At 39.9% G+C, this 13,140-nt stretch overlaps 1 protein-coding gene and 1 pseudogene across 10 annotated transcripts in view; both read right to left on the minus strand.

Moving 5' to 3' along the window:
- SATB1 (SATB homeobox 1) overlaps positions 1-13,140 on the minus strand; it is a 268,899-nt gene that overhangs the window by 111,179 nt on the left and 144,580 nt on the right. The gene's annotated exons all lie outside the window — the stretch shown is intronic.
- Positions 12,779-12,887, minus strand: LOC141146511 (U5 spliceosomal RNA; annotated as a pseudogene).

Here is a 13,140-nt window from a genome sequence, read left to right on the forward strand (position 1 = left end):
TTGTCCCCAGTGCAGCCTTGTCAGTGCAGCCTTGTCCCCAGTGCAGCCTTGTCAATGCAGCCTTGTCCCCAGTGCAGCCTTATTAATGCAGCCTTGTCCCCAGTGCAACCTTATCAATGCAGCCTTGTCCCCAGTGCAGCCTTGTCCCTGCAGCCTTGTCCCCAGTGCAGCCTAGTGTCCATGCCTCCTGCCGCCACTGCCGCCATACACATAGAAGTAATTTTAAATATGGCGCCGCGGAGTTCGGAGAGACTCGGCGCCGGCGGAAGTGAACGAACGCCGCCGAGATACACATAGCCGAGGGTTCTCGGCTCTTTCCGGCGCCGCTCACAGTCCCGCCCAGTCCCGCCCTATGATGGACATAACACAGGTCCAATGGCGGGACTGGGCGTGACAGTGAGCGGCGCCGGAAAGAGCCGAATACACCCGACTATGTGTATCTTGGCTCTGTGATTTCGGCGGCGCTCGTTCAGCACCGCCGAGTCCTTCCGAAGTCCGCGGCGCCATATTTGAAACTACTCGCTATGTAAATGTCGGCGGCGATCGCCGACATTCACATAGCGATAGCGGGGATCGGCGTATAACACGCACCCATGACTTTCCCCTGAATTTAAGGGGAAAAAAGTGCGTGTTATACGCCGATAAATACGGTAACTGAGATATGGAATATAGTAAATGCATGAATGCATGGTTATAAAACATGGTTATAAAACTGGTATGAGCAGAGAGACTACGGGGTAATGTAGAATGATATAGTATTACATGTGTATAAAAACAATGTAACAGACCCAATAGATGTCAGGAAAGTAAAAAAGTTGTACCTCAATGGAGTGAAAAACATCCAATGGTTGTCAGTTTGTTCTTAGAGATGTGACCGCTCTATCCAATCGCCAAGTAGTGAATCAGAATCCCAGCCGTGCTGAACGTCCAGATATACCCACAAGACCCCGAAGGCTACGTCCCCAGCGTCATGATCTTATTACTTACATTGCAGATACAACATTCATGCATCCGCCCCTGAAGAAGCGAGCAGGGTCTCGCGAAATGCATAGGGCTTTATTGATGCCTGTTTTATGCCGGTACATGCTGGGTATTATTGATGTCTGCATTATGTTTACATACCTCCCTGTCCACATGTATGTACATTTTATCATCTTATTTTGTATGTGTATTTACTGACCTAGCAACTTTCAAGTTTTATTGTTGCTCATTGATGTATAACATTTGTAATAAATCTTTGTATATTTACGTTCATCTGTGTTGTGTACATTGGCTATTATGCCTGGTAACTCACAATCATTGTTGTTACCGCTCCGTTACATAACATTTTGAAATGAATAAATTGATTTTGTCTCAGTGTTCGCTGTGGACATTGGCTAAACCTCTCTCACCTCATCTAAAGTCCCAGGGCTATTTTTCTTGTTTTTTTGTGCACTATTAGGGATGGAGGTGTCAGAGGGGTCACACCAGACCTTAATCTTCCTTTTTTTGATTGAACCCGGGTGGAAGACACCCATTCAGCCCACACACTGGTCTGTTGTTACCATTAGCCTTTGTCCATATTACATCTAGTGTATTATCACCCTTTGGCCAGTTATATTTGCATACTGCTCCCAGGGGGCCTTGCTGGGCTGAGCTGTTCCCCTTTCGCTGTTTGTCTTTTGTGGCAGTCTTTTCCATCCAGCTCGGGAGCTGCGATGTGCATAGGGGAGCTCTGTTCCTGATCTCTTGCTGTCCTCTCCTGTCTGTTGACGGGGGTGGCCACCTGCACATCGGCGCCATGTTTTCCACGCCCATACACTGACGTCTCCCTGAGGTAACTCAGGTTTGGGCTGTGTGGGTAATCCCGGACGGTTGGGTGGTTGTTGCATCTGTGCACCCCCATTTGATGGTGGATGTCTTTTGGACGCCCATGCGTCACCGCCCGTACATGACGCTGGGGGCGTAGCCTTCGGGGTCTTGTGGGTATATCTGGACGTTCAGCACGGCTGGGATTCTGATTCACTACTTGGCGATTGGATAGAGCGGTCACATCTCTAAGAACAAACTGACAACCATTGGATGTTTTTCACTCCATTGAGGTACAACTTTTTTACTTTCCTGACATCTATTGGGTCTGTTAAATTGTTTTTATACACATGTAATACTATATCATTCTACATTGCCCCGTAGTCTCTGCTCATACCAGTTTTATAACCATGCATTCATGCATTTACTATATTCCATATCTCAGTTAGTTTGTTCATACCAAGATACTCTTATAAGCTTAATTCACTTACTTACATCTTTATGTATATATAAATTAAAGCTTAGAACCCTATACAATAAGCTCATTTTGCATTTATGATGCCCTCTGATATATATGCATCCTTGCAGACATTTTCCAGACACAATTTTAAGGGGCTAAGTGGAGACCGCAGTGAGAAATACCCCTATCCAAGACCGTGCTGATCCTCCGGATGTTCCCCTATTGTGGCCTTTGTTTTGTTCCGCCTCCTCAGCTCCCGAGCTGGATGCATCACACTGCTGCCATCTTGATATCCAACGTTTGGCGATTCATCTCAGATTTCGGTAAGTATGAGGTCTCTGCATCAGGCCTCTCTTGCCAATCATTCCATCTGCCCCCATTTACCAACCACATACATTTATTGATCTTATTACTTACATTGCAGATACAACATTCATGCATCCGCCCCTGAAGAAGCGAGCAGGGTCTCGCGAAATGCATAGGGCTTTATTGATGCCTGTTTTATGCCGGTACATGCTGGGTATTATTGATGTCTGCATTATGTTTACATACCTCCCTGTCCACATGTATGTACATTTTATCATCTTATTTTGTATGTGTATTTACTGACCTAGCAACTTTCAAGTTTTATTGTTGCTCATTGATGTATAACATTTGTAATAAATCTTTGTATATTTACGTTCATCTGTGTTGTGTACATTGGCTATTATGCCTGGTAACTCACAATCATTGTTGTTACCGCTCCGTTACATAACATTTTGAAATGAATAAATTGATTTTGTCTCAGTGTTCGCTGTGGACATTGGCTAAACCTCTCTCACCTCATCTAAAGTCCCAGGGCTATTTTTCTTGTTTTTTTGTGCACTATTAGGGATGGAGGTGTCAGAGGGGTCACACCAGACCTTAATCTTCCTTTTTTTGATTGAACCCGGGTGGAAGACACCCATTCAGCCCACACACTGGTCTGTTGTTACCATTAGCCTTTGTCCATATTACATCTAGTGTATTATCACCCTTTGGCCAGTTATATTTGCATACTGCTCCCAGGGGGCCTTGCTGGGCTGAGCTGTTCCCCTTTCGCTGTTTGTCTTTTGTGGCAGTGGTTTCCATCCAGCTCGGGAGCTGCGATGTGCATAGGGGAGCTCTGTTCCTGATCTCTTGCTGTCCTCTCCTGTCTGTTGACGGGGGTGGCCACCTGCACATCGGCGCCATGTTTTCCACGCCCATACACTGACGTCTCCCTGAGGTAACTCAGGTGTGGGCTGTGTGGGTAATCCCGGACGGTTGGGTGGTTGTTGCATCTGTGCACCCCCATTTGATGGTGGATGTCTTTTGGACGCCCATGCGTCACCGCCCGTACATGACGCTGGGGGCGTAGCCTTCGGGGTCTTGTGGGTATATCTGGACGTTCAGCACGGCTGGGATTCTGATTCACTACTTGGCGATTGGATAGAGCGGTCACATCTCTAAGAACAAACTGACAACCATTGGATGTTTTTCACTCCATTGAGGTACAACTTTTTTACTTTCCTGACATCTATTGGGTCTGTTAAATTGTTTTTATACACATGTAATACTATATCATTCTACATTGCCCCGTAGTCTCTGCTCATACCAGTTTTATAACCATGCATTCATGCATTTACTATATTCCATATCTCAGTTAGTTTGTTCATACCAAGATACTCTTATAAGCTTAATTCACTTACTTACATCTTTATGTATATATAAATTAAAGCTTAGAACCCTATACAATAAGCTCATTTTGCATTTATGATGCCCTCTGATATATATGCATCCTTGCAGACATTTTCCAGACACAATTTTAAGGGGCTAAGTGGAGACCGCAGTGAGAAATACCCCTATCCAAGACCGTGCTGATCCTCCGGATGTTCCCCTATTGTGGCCTTTGTTTTGTTCCGCCTCCTCAGCTCCCGAGCTGGATGCATCACACTGCTGCCATCTTGATATCCAACGTTTGGCGATTCATCTCAGATTTCGGTAAGTATGAGGTCTCTGCATCAGGCCTCTCTTGCCAATCATTCCATCTGCCCCCATTTACCAACCACATACATTTATTGATCTTATTACTTACATTGCAGATACAACATTCATGCATCTGCCCCTGAAGAAGCGAGCAGGGTCTCGCGAAATGCATAGGGCTTTATTGATGCTTGTTTTATGCCGGTACATGCTGGGTATTATTGATGTCTGCATTATGTTTACATACCTCCCTGTCCACATGTATGTACATTTTATCATCTTATTTTGTATGTGTATTTACTGACCTAGCAACTTTCAAGTTTTATTGTTGCTCATTGATGTATAACATTTGTAATAAATCTTTGTATATTTACGTTCATCTGTGTTGTGTACATTGGCTATTATGCCTGGTAACTCACAATCATTGTTGTTACCGCTCTGTTACATAACATTTTGAAATGAATAAATTGATTTTGTCTCAGTGTTGGCTGTGGACATTGGCTAAACCTCTCTCACCTCATCTAAAGTCCCAGGGCTATTTTTCTTGTTTTTTTGTACCCAAGATGATCGATCGATCAACTTGGGTACAATCAGCCTGCCCATACATGGTTTGAATCTCAGCCAGTCCCTGCCGAAATTTGAACCGTCTTTAGTACCCCTATCAGGTTTTATGAATATCCTGGAGCTCCATTAGAGAAATGTTCATTAACTTCCTATTCTGAAGACAACCTTTTTACCAGACAGAAGCCTCCAATCCTGTCTATTCAAAACTAATATTTATATATATATATATATATATATATATATATATATATATATATATATATACACACATACATATACACACACACACACACACACACATATGCTATATATATATATATATATATATATATATATATATATATATATATATATACATACATATACATACATATACACACACATACACACACATATTATATATATATTTATTTTTTACACACACACACCAACATATACATGTACATACACACACATACACATCCCAATGCTGCCATTACATAGGCTTGTGTAATGCTGCTATTACACAGGCCTGTGTATTAGGTGTATAAAGATTGTCTAATATATATAAGACATGCAGGGCACAGTCACCAGCATAAACGAGCATAAACATCAGTACTGTGATGTATAATTTTACAGTCTCTCGCCATCTTTGAAAGTCATAAACCACACAACAAATATTTTGGACAAATATTTATCTATGTATTGTAAATTAATTTCAGGCACATACATATACTAATACAACAAATCATAATATATCAAACCTCGTAAAAATATATGAACCAAGCATTGGAGAGCTGAACCCTAGCAGATATCTAAAGGAGATCTCTTCCTAAGTAAAAAAGTTTACTTGTCTTAAATCTACACAGCCTAAACACTATAGTCAATGCTCAAATCTTTTATACTATTTCATAATATAGAGACAAGATCTGAAGACTACAGCAGTGCAGACCAAAAACTCCCAAAGAAGCTGATCAAACTTTTATCTGACAGAGGTTCCCAGAGGATATCTATTTCCAGTCATGCCAGGCTAATTGCTGCCCAACCTGCAGAAACTGCAAGCACTGGACAAGCAGCTAATGTTTTACTATTGCACTGGGGCCCATTTTCTTAAATAATAGCACAACATTTTAAAAGAAACAGAGCCATGTACACCTTGAGAAACATCTTCAGTAATTCTGATTTTTGTGCGCTTGAATCAATTTCTGCAGCATTATTTCTTTGTGATATCAAAATTACTTTTGGTAAATTTTCAGAGCCCAGGTACAGATTTAACGTTTTATTTTTTTTACTTTTGACCCATATCAATTCCCCAACACTAGGTAAAACTAGCCCTAGTGATTCAGTAGTAACCCTACTCTGGCCAATTAACAATCACTTAGTCATAAATGTCAAGTGAGCAAACTGATAGCCCAGTCACTAGGTAAAAAATAGGCCTTGGGGGTTCCAAAAAGGAGCAATATTGACACGATTTTCAAAAGCTACCCAAGAACAAACAAAGCTTAATACAACAAAGAACCATATCCTATGGTTTCTTATACAAAAAATACAATAACACTAACCAAAATGGAACACTCTTCACAATTGGCATCAATCCATGTACCCGAAAGAGTTTACAGTTGAATGTCTGTGTCACAATACAAAGATACATACTAAAGGTGCCTTAGAACATGAGATGACTTATTTGATATTTGATTTAGCTGATTACAGATAAATAGGAAAATTATATGTCTACAGACACCCCACAATCTTGCATGTCTGTTCACACATATTTATTGTGAAGAATAAAGATCAGTGAATATCAGCATAGCAGATGCCAAGATTTGCTTCACTGGGCTCATATTCAAAATTCTCCTGGCATATAGTGAATTATTAAAAGGTACTGGCTTGAGCCCTTACTAGTTCACTTGAGGAACCCGAAGGCTGTTAGCCATTCTAGGTCAGTGGGCCAAGAGCAAAGAACTCCAGCTATTAAGCGCAGGCTTCTAATAAATGGCATATACATTAACTAGTAAAAGGTCCAAAGGACCCTTAGCAGTTTACAGTGTGCATGGGTCTATTGAATTAGCAGAATGAATCAAAAATCTGCAGTAAACATATGCTCACAACATCCCATCTCCATTTGCAGAGAATTGGGATTCCAAGGATGCTAAACACTGGCATATATATGGTGTATATTTTAGAAGTTAGACAAAACTACAATAGTTCATCCCTACTTTCAATATCATAAGATATAACTGTACACTACAACACTACAATTCCAGTAAATTCTAAAATTTCTGGGTATGATGCAGTTCTAATTTCAGAAGCATTGTTACAAATTTGTAACAATCTCGAAAAGTGTTCCAGAAAAATAGAGACATGTTAAAGATATATTTCATTCTGTAATATCTTTCTACGCATTATTTATTTAAAATTAAGAAGTCATATTTCATAATTCTGTGCATTTTGCCATTGCCTGCTTACTGTAAATCTTGTGTGTGTGTCGCACACTACTCTACAAAGCAGTCACCAATTTTTCTCTAACATGGAAATGTACTGTAATTCAAAATAGTTGTAGTACACAACACGAAATTGGATCTATTATCTAATTTTATTAACACTAAGCATTTTTCAAAAAGCCTATTTTATATCCAACTGCAGTATGTACATATTATAAACATTTGTACTGTACACAGACATAAAAACATTGGTCAACATGTCAGAATATTAAATTATTTCCAAAAATAAAATGTAAAATCTCAAATGATTTTGGAAACAAATGCCAGGTTATAATCCTATGTTACACACACCATATTCTGTATCTACCCTAAAATTGTTTTGTAGTGCTGGTCATATTGACTAGGCATGAAATTGCTTAGCTGGAATACCTACAGTTTTTATTAACGTGTCTAAGAACTCCTGTATGACATGTTTCTGGTAATGAATCCTCTCCTAGGTGGTCTATATTTGTATGTACTTCAGTCAAGCACTTCAAAGATTGTTATTCTTCTCCAGTCTTCTGTCATTCATTCTAGTTCTTCCTCACCCCCAAACCTCTGGTAATTGTGAAAAGGCCCCCTCAATCCCGCTTCAAATCCCAATTTTTATTAATGGGTCCTCACACATCATTTTCACTCCACCAAACCTCACTTATGCTGGCCATACACTATATAAAAAACCGGCCGAACCCATTTTTGAAAATTGAACATTCGGCCATGACAGCAAACGATAGTGCCATCATGTAATGACCGATAAATCGTTCAGTGAACATAAATTAATTCATTTTTTGTTCGTTTTTTTACATATACCTAGTGCAAACAGTTCGGACAGGAAACACATTAACCTTTCAATTTATCGTTCATTCATCAGAAAATTTCCAAACCTGTCCTTCGTTTTTTCGGCTCAAAAACAACCCAACGATTATCGATTTTGTGCCCATTAACTGGCCGAAAAACAAACTGTCTAAATGACTGAATTATGCCTGATTTTTCATATAGTGTATGACCAGCATGACTCCATTATCCAGCTAACACATGCTTCAAACTAAACGAGTCATTCAGGTGTGTGTGTGTGTGTGTGTGTGTGTGTGTGTGTGTGTGTGTGTATATATATGTATATATATATATATATATATATATACATATATATATATATATATATATATATATATATATATCAGGGTAATGTTGAAAAACATTAATGAAAGCATTTAACAGCAGTGCATTATGTTTTAATAAAGAGTTCTTTCATGACTATTCCAGTGACTTCTGGTTTCTGTACAATTCCAAAAAAAAAAATCTATTTTTGTTCTTTCCAAAACCAGAATGAATTCATACTTTGTGCTAGAAAATAATCCTTAAATAAAATACTTTTCAGCAGAATTTTGCCACATTGGTTGTGGGGCTGCTTCATTTAACAAAATGATTGCTAGAAGACTGTGATGCAGTAATTAGAAGCCATATTTGAACTATTAGTGGTATTTAACGTGTATTAGCAGCGTTAATGATTAAAGTAACAGTGTAAAAAGCAAGATAATTCCACATCAAGTTATTTACAAGCTTATTACTGATTAATGTGGTAAATTATTGCACAAAGGAGAAACACTTTGGAAAGTTTCTAAAATGTTCACTAGGACAAGTTAACCGTCACAATGATTTCAAACAAAAGGAGACTGTCGCAAAGCTAAGATTTATATTTAAGCGAAAAAAAACAAAACATGTAAATGCAAAAATAAATAAGCTATACTAGAATATCCAAAGCGGAAGACTGTATACTGTAAAAATTGATTTCTTGACATGAAAATTTGAAAAAAAATCTAGTCTAAGAACTATCTGTGCTTTTACTGACAAAGCAAAAAGCCACCTGTGCTATATGGATGTTATGCATCTTGTAAAGCTGTCTGCCCCACAATGATTAAAGCATTGTAAAAACATGTATTTTACCACATTTGCCATGTTCAAGAGGCAGCTACACGAATCCAACCAGACTTTAGGTCAACTTTAAATAGCAACTTTTACAAAGCTCACTTCCTACACAGGAGAGACCTTATCAAAAATATGCACATATGTGCATATGTATTGTGTATGACCCTTTGGTCATATCAAGAAGCAAAACCAAAAAAGGAAAATATCAGTCAGCTGATGTAAACTAGCCAAAACAATTCTAAAGGCCAAGCTTTTAGTGAGGTTTGTCTGAGATCACAATGATTAACTGGTTAATGAACAAATGTACACATATCTTAAGACCACTACCATGAAGTAAATATTTTTTTGGTGATGAAGGGTTAGGCTTTATAATGTTTGTTATGTGTTATGCCGCGTACACACGGTCAGACTTTTTGACAACAAAGGTCCGACGGTCTTTCCGACTGACTTTCTAACGGACTTTCTAAAGACCGGACTTGCCTACACATGATCACACCAAAGTCCGACAGATTCGTACGTGATGACGTACGACTGGACTAAAATAAGGAAGTTGATAGCCAGTAGCCAATAGCTGCCCTAGCGTCGTTTTTTTGTCCGTCGGACTAGCATACAGACGAGCGGATTTTTCGATCGGACTCGAGTCCATCAGAAAGATTTGAAGCATGTTCCAAATCTAAAGTCCGTCAGATTTTCAACCGAAAAAGTCCGCTGCAGGTCCGATGAAGCCCACACACGGTCGAATTGTCCACCAGACTCGGTCCGTCGGACCAGTCCGGTCGAGAAGTCTGCTCGTGTGTACGCAGCTTTACTCTCGCGCTACCACTCTGTGTGTGTGGGGTAAAAAATGTATAGCAAAGCTGCTGCCTTCACTTAAATAGCTTATCCTTGACTATTTATAAATAAATTGTTAGAGAGTAGTGAGGCGCTGACAGTTAACTCAATCTAACCAATATGTGACATGAACTCTTGTGGTAGGAAAACCTAATTAATCACTCCTAATAGATAACCATCAAAACAAATATAAACATAAAGTGACTTCAGTGCATAAGCCAATTGAACGTTACTGGGTGTAACCTCAAGACTAAAAGCAATCACTCCGTGATGCCCCTAGTCATCCAGCAATCGCCACACTCTTCACGCTGTATTAAATCAGCAGCAGTAGAAAATGGGTGTATAAACATGCAATATAAATAATGATCCAAAACATGTAATAAAAGTGATCCTAGTGCATAAATAATAACTTGTGTCTCAAGGCTGGACACCTAACACACAAATCTAAACAACAATATGTCCATCAATACAAGTCCTTATATAAAAAGTCCTTTTTTGTGCACAATATCCCTACACCCTAATGCCGCGTACACACAATTGGAAATTCGTCAATTCAGCAAAAGACCGCTTTTGGTCGGAAAATGCGACCGTGTGTATGCTACATCGGACTTTTGCTGGCCGAATTCCAGACAGCAAAAGATTGAGAGCGTGTTCTCAATTTTTCGGTCGGAAAAAGTTCCTATCCAAAAATGCGATCGTCTGCAGCAATTCCGCAGCGCAAAATTCCTACGCATGCTCGGAAACAATTCGCCACATGCTCGGAAGCACTGAATTTAATTTTCTCGGCTCGTCGTAGTGTTGTACGTCACCGCGTCAGTGGCGGTCAAAAGTTCAGCGAACTTTTGTGTGACCATGTGTATGCAAGGCAAGCTTGAGCGGAATCCCGTTGGAAAAGCCATCATATCTTTTTCCAACCAAAATCCCGATCGTGTGTATTAGTGGTGATTATTCATAATATAGGTGACAATCTTGCTCCCACATCACCTCCATGCTCTCTAGCCTCTCATCTCAGGTAAGTATTAAATCAGCATAGCCTATGGTTCCTTGGACAATGTACTGGCATGTAGTCACCTCTTGGGGTCCTCTATAGTTGTTTCAGATGATCTGCTCTCACATATGTTGTGTCTCTGTTTTCTCCCAGGGAGTTCCCTCTAATGTCCTCTCAAAGGGGTATATATATATAAAGGAAGAAGAGTCCTCTCGTAGTGTAGTAACTTAGAATGAATTGATTAAAATCATAACATCTTACAGTGCACTCACATTAAAAAGCCGAGTAACGGCATATATACACGAGCTCGTCCACAATCGCGTCACTTCCGGTATGCCTCCACTTAGGCCCAAAGCGTTACATCACGGTCACGTGACTTCAACACGGGATCTTTATAATCTAATCTAAAAATCTAGACTCTATAACCCTTCAGCACTTTCTTTATACCCATTGGGGAATTTTCCTGCAGCTTCCTGTCTTAAAGGGCACAGGTCTGGAGTGCCTTCCTTTTATGCATGTTTTTTCTAGCAACCTGCTGGGGTACCCACTGGAGGTAGCCTTGTCTGTTGTGAGCAGACTAACCTGAGCCAGTGAGCTCTTCAAATGTTTTCTGCCTTCTCATTACTTTGTATAAACTTACATCAAAGTCCCAGCGCCTCTTGGATGCTTTTTTCTACATCTGTTCAAGTAATTCCCCCTCATTGTGGGGAGAATTCCCCTCACGTCTTCTTGTGTCTCCAAGATAGTAAGTGAAGAGAAATCTCTCCAGTGAGAGACACAGACAGCAAAATAAAAATTGCAGAGGCATTAACCATTACCTACCCTAATCAAAGTCTTTAGTCACAACATGCCTATAAGAACTTTTAGCCCTAAATCCCAAAATGCTTTTGTTGGGGGCAAGAAAGCCTGCTACATACTGGCAAACAAACTGCAATTTCTCTGACTGCGGAGTCATTTCCCACCACCTACCATCTGACTAATCAATGAAACCATGCCTTTATTTTTTAAATTTCACCATGTACATAGATGCTGTTTATTTTACCCTCCTTTATGCCACAGCTCTCTAATAACAGTAGCTGCAAAATTTTGGACTCCGTTCACAGTTTCTTGGACCAAAGCATCCATTCCAACCTTAGCCATGGGCTGGAACTATTTTTTTCTTATTGGCTGAGGTCAGCCAACAGAAAAAACAAGTGCTGTTAGATAAAATAACAACCTAGCTGTAAAATCCAAAGGATGGCATTACAAATTCACTGATTATTATTAAAGACAAGTACAAAAAGTCATGATCAGGTTTACATTTTCTCAAAGTGCACAGCAGTGATCTCCTGTGGGCTCAGCAGTTAAAGCCAGCTATAGACGGTTCAAATCTCAGCCGGTTCAGCAGGGACCAGCCAAGATTTGAACCATGTATGGGCAAGCAGACTGTACCCAAGTTGGTAGATCGATAAACTTGGGTACAACCAGCATATCAGATTTTTCTACATACGGTTACTGTCAGTGGCTATAGCCGCTAGCAGCAACCACTGTATTCTTCCAGCTGTGAATGCTCCCCGCTCCCTCCGCTGGCAGAATACAATAGTAAAGCAGGAGGCTTCCCCCATCAACACTACCTGTGTTGATAGGAGAATCAAGCGATTTTCTAAAACCATGTCATCTATGGCCAGCCTAACTTTCAAAGCACCCATTCAAACCACTGAACCAATGTTAACCACTCTTGCAGTCCATCAATTCAATTGTTTTGATGCTTGTTACACGCATCATTGTTTTACCAGCTGTAAGCAATGAAATACATTGCATTTTATTTTTTTTTAACTCATAGTTGTTCCTCTCTACAGAAATCTTTAGTAAAAGGCGAAAGATTTATTTGATCTGAAAACCAGAGTACGAAAATGTAAGAAATTGCATAGTTTTATTAGACAAAAGTATTCAGAAAAAGTACAGTATTTGGCTTCATGTACACTAGCAGCTTTTGGTGTTTTTTTGCCAAAGCTCCTAAACTCAATGTACACATAGGCTTTTAGCAGAGTTTAGGAGCTGCTACGGTTAGGCAAGGTTCAACCTTCCTCAACCTCCCTCTCCTGAACAGGGAAGAATCACATTCAAGATAGGAATGTTTTAACCGCCTGCTGCGGGAAAAT

The sequence above is a fragment of the Aquarana catesbeiana genome, linkage group LG05, assembly GCF_042186555.1.
Source record: "Aquarana catesbeiana isolate 2022-GZ linkage group LG05, ASM4218655v1, whole genome shotgun sequence".
Classification (NCBI taxonomy): domain Eukaryota; kingdom Metazoa; phylum Chordata; class Amphibia; order Anura; family Ranidae; genus Aquarana; species Aquarana catesbeiana.